The sequence below is a fragment of the Echinops telfairi genome, unplaced genomic scaffold, assembly GCF_000313985.2.
Source record: "Echinops telfairi isolate 266 unplaced genomic scaffold, ASM31398v2 ScPeMD7_7469;HRSCAF=8507_0, whole genome shotgun sequence".
NCBI lineage: Eukaryota > Metazoa > Chordata > Mammalia > Afrosoricida > Tenrecidae > Echinops > Echinops telfairi.
In genome coordinates, this window is record NW_022111372.1 from 86,030,506 (window position 1) to 86,035,580 (window position 5,075).

General features: G+C 42.6%; 1 pseudogene; it reads left to right on the top strand.

The window, feature by feature from the left end:
* The window catches only part of LOC101642808, a 9,072-nt pseudogene that overhangs the window by 2,548 nt on the left and 1,449 nt on the right, over window positions 1-5,075 (top strand).

Consider the following 5,075-nt stretch of genomic DNA (forward strand, 5'->3'; position numbering starts at 1 on the left):
TCAAATTATGATTTCTAAAAAAATTTCCCAAGTGATTTTAATGTACCATTGTGTTTACAGGTCTTTTATTAGGCATTCTGTATTCAATTGATGGGTATTAAGGTCCACAGAGCCTTTAAGCTTTGCACACTTTGCACAATTGTTAATTTTCGGAGAAAGTATTTATGGTGCCTATTATCTTCTTCTTTAGTCTTCGGTCTTCCTCAAGGACATGGGTACATTTGAACTATGGTGTTGGTGGAGAATATTGCAAGTACCATGAACTGCCAAAAGAACACACATTTGTCTAGAAGGAAATGCATCCAAAATGTTCCCTATAGACAAGGATGGAAAACTTCCTCTCACATACTTTGGACATGTTATCAGGAAAGACCAGTCCTTGGAAAAAGACATCAGGCTTGGTAAATTGGCAGGGCAGGGGAAAAGAGGACAACCCTCAATGAGATGGATTGACACCGTGACTTTAACAATGGGCTTAAACATACTAACAACTGGGAGGATGAGGTGGGAGTGGCTGTGTTTCTTCGGTTGTATGGAAGGTTGCTATGCGTCAGAACTGACTCCATGGCACCTAACAATGACATGGGAATCTTAGGCTCTTAAACAAACAAAAAAAGAACTTCTGTATAAAAGTAATCTGCAATCTTCTCTGATCTGCCTAAATCAGCATGTTATCATCTGGCTGGACAGGATTCTGCATATAATCCTCCTCCACACATTTTTTATTGTTATTTTTCTATTGTACTTGCTTTCACAATGGCTGCCTTCCCCTGTTTTTTAATATAGAAGGGAAGCAAGTGATGAGCAGCACTCATTATGTTCAGATTACAGATTAGACGGCTGTTGAATTATTATTGTTATGAATCACCACAACCGTCAATCAAAGACGTTGAAAAAATAACAGCTTTTTATTCTTTACCTGGAGAAGTCCTCAACTATAAAATAGTACTTTTGTTTTTCTCTATTATCTCTGAAAACAGATTATCTGACATGCAAAAATATTGTCAGCTCTACTTTGTCCAAATAACATCATTTTATTATGCTGCTCTTAGGTCCCATCGAGTTGGTTCCAACTCACAGTGTCTTATGCACAGAAAAACACAACAACACTGCGCAGCCGTGTGCCATTGTCACACCTGGTCCCGTGCTCGCGCCTATGATCACAGTCACTGTGACAATTCAGCTCTTTGAGAGCCTTCCTCGCTTTTACTGGCCCTCTATTCCCCCAGGCATGATGTCTTTCTCCGGGGACATTTTCCTTTTACTTCATTATATTCTTGGAACTTGTTTACACCCATCTCATACTCTTTATCCTTGCTTTTCTTCCTCCCTAAAGTGTTCTTTCCTGAGATTTTTATAACTAGTGATGTTAGTCCAGGTGTACTAGACAAACAAATTCATAGACACTCATATGTATATAAGGAAAAGCTTTATATAAAAGAGCAATTGTATATTGAGAAAATATCCCAGCCCAGTCCAGATCAACCCCATAAATCCAATACTAGCCCATATGTCTGATAACAGTCTTTAAATTCCTCTTCAGACTCACACAACACATGCAATGACACCAAATGCAAGATCACAGGCCAGTGGGTGGAAGTCTTGTGGATCCAGTGGCAGTGGAAGCATCTCAGTGATGGGATGGGTCTTCATGTGGCTCCTCCAGTTTCAGGTCTCTGGCTCCATCAGTGTAGCTCCATGTGGCTTGTCAACAGAAATGTCTCACAGAGAGAGTGTGTGTCCTGCCTCCAGGGAGGAAGACAGGAGTTCCCAGAATCATCAGGAGAAGGCCATGCCCACACAGAGTCATCATTGGCTGTGACCTGATTGACAGGCTAAACTCCACCCCTTCACTCAAGTTGACAGGAGATTATGTAATTGCCACGCAAGTGCTTTCTCTTACAGCTCCTCTAAAACATCACTGCCTCTGAAAATTGTTTTATTACCACTGTTACTAATATGATCATTTATAGTTAATATTATTTATTATGCACTCCCATGTTTGTTCTATGACCACTTTTACAAGTACTATTCCCACCACTTCTTATCATCTGTCATTTTTTCTTGACATTTTGTCATCATATTTATCACCACCTGAAATTGTTTGGTTTTCATTGTGTATGTATATGAAAATGGAGTCTGGCCAATCTCATTGCTATTGTACAGACCTGGCACTTAGTATCAGGCAATCAATAGATCATTGGGAATTAATTCATAGAAAATTTATAAAGCTTGACTACCCTTTTAGACTGGAGAATCATGAGGAATCTTTGCTCCGAGGCCCCCAGTCCTTGCTGAGGAGAATAAGTCCAGGTGGTAGTAGATTCAGGACCTGAGACGCATCCATAATGTCCTGTCCAAGGGAAGACCATGCATATAACTGGTGAGTGGACAGTGAAAATAACCAGGCCATGCTGTCCCTACAGCAAAGAACCAAGAAATCAATGAAACTGCTCAGGTGACAATCTAGGAAACCCAAAACAACAAGCAGAACGGTGAAGCAGTGGACAGAACTCGAAGGGAAGGAGAAGCTGAAAGGAGCCAGCGAGGAGCATTATGACAGGTGGCCATCCTGAGACAAAGCAAGCAGGGTGTCCAGGTGAGAAGCACAGGAAAACAATTTAACAGCTTCTCCAGTAGATGACAGATACACTATGTAGATGAACGCAAAGCGAATGGAAAATGAACTCCTTCTAAAGAGGGGAAATGCAGGAAGTTAGATGGGAGGGCAAGAGAAGCAAACAATCCATACTCACTGCCATTGAGTTGATGCTGCCTCCTAGGGACTCTTTATGACAGGACAGAACTGCTCCGGTGGGTTTCTGAGACTGTGGTTGTTTCCTGGAGTAGAAAGTCTTGTCTTTCTCCTATGAAGCAGCTGGTGATTTTGAGCTGCCGACCTTGTTGTTAGCAGCCCTCTGTGTGACCACGACAGCACCAGCACTCCAGAGCAAGAAAAGTCTTAGGAAATGGGGAGAGAACCACTCACCACCAGTGGTCACTGATCACTTGGGTGAGTTGGGTGAGTGGCCTGAGAATCTTTGGCATTGTGGCTAGAAAGCTCCCATCCAACTGAACTCTGCACAGGTGCCTACTCCTCACACTTGTTCAGGCTTGGGTCTTGATCCATAGCTGCATTCTGCAGGGAGTGTCCTGGAACCCACACCAAATATTGGGGAAATATGTTGTCACCTCATCTCCCCGATGTTCTCCCAGTGATAAGTGATGTGCTTCCCGACCCCTACCTGCCTGACAACCTGTGGCACACACTTGCAGGCCATCAAACCTGCAACAGGAGGCTCGTATCGTGACCAGCCTGCTCATCCCCATTCTGCACCACCCACTTAGAGACCCATGTAGCACACTTCCAAACCACCGAACCTGCAACTAGAGACTCATACCTTTCCTACCCACTTCATGCTGCTGCACTTGGACAGAGATTGGCAATGTGTTGTACTACCACAAGACTGGTCTCTGGGCACAAGACACCTACCCCCACCCATTGCCCGACCCCTACTTCCTTTCCCTTGCCTGCCACCAATAGGATGGGCCAAATAACATGCTACTCATTCAGTGACCAATAACAAATTTCCCTGGATCCAGCCTCCCAGCAACTGGAAGTGTTTAGACATCCAACCTCTCAACTGATGAAAACCTTCCCTGACTCAGTGATCAACAGGGCAGACACTTCACTCATCAGCAATGCCAGTTATGTCCTGACAAGTTCCATCCTGACTTCTGCCCAACAACCAGAAGGATCTCCCAGTGTCCACATCCAATGTTCATCCAGCTGCAGTTCCACACATGCTACACCTAAATAGTTCCTTCAGGCCAGGCACACTTGTGCAGAAAGCCCTGGATACTCTATTACCTACTGAGGCACCAATTTCCGTATCTAGCCCACCTGATGTATATTCACAGCAAGTCTGTTCTTTCCACCTGTGAGCACTTCTTCACTGTAGCGATGGAGACATCCTGCCCCCTAGAGAATGCCCTAATGTCTAGCTCTAATGGGAGAGACTCAGAGTCTCACAAGAGCTACGGAGGGACCCTGGTAATCCAACACTTACCACTCAAGACCAAGGGAAGTGGCTTTTCACCTTCATTCAATCTCATTAGGAAAGGCTTATAAAACCAAGCACAGGACTCACAGGTGGGTGAGACCCACCACGCACCCGAGTGAGAGAGCACGTTCAGCCTGCAGACATTAGGACGCAGACAAACAACACACAGACCAAAGCCACAAAGCAATAGCTAAATTAATACAAAGGGAGATCGTCTAAAGAGAAAGAGAAGAACCAGACTTGATAAATCAAAAGAAAAAAATACGTAAATGAGTACATTTGTGATTTAATGCCTCAGAGACAGCAGACAATATCAAATCATATGAAGAAACATAAGTCAGCTCAAACCAGTGAGCAAAATAAAGAGGCAGAACTACCTAATAGAGAATTCAAAAGACTTACAAGGGAGGAGGTGAGGGTGGGGGTGCTTTCAAAATATTTATGAAAAAATGGAATTGAAAGACAATGAAAAGTTCCACAAAATTTTTGAAGCCCCCTTGTGTATATAGGACCCACAAAAGATCAAAGAAAACACAGGCAAAACCCTAGGAGAATTCAGGAAAACACAATAAATAAATAAATAAATAGATAGATAGATAGATAGATAGATAGATAGATAGATAGATAGATAGATAGATAGACAAAATGAAACCACCTAAAATCAACAACTCGAAACCCAGAAGATGGTCAGTAACTCGGTAGGAGGGTATAGAAGTAGAATATAATTAGCAAATGTGTATTAACAGATATGATTTGCAGCCACAGTTGTGGGTACTAGGATGTGTTATGAACACAAATACTGTACTCAGGTGTCTGACTGCACAGACTGCATGTAGAAAAAAAATGCCTAGCTAATAGATTGGTTGGAAGATTTGAAAAGACATATTAACAACTACAAATTATATTGGAAATCTGAGGTAGTATTTTCTTAGGAGAAGAAAAGTGGCTCAGTGTAATAAAATGCCTTAGGGGTTACTCTCCCATTCAGTCTAAACCATAATTCATTTTTTT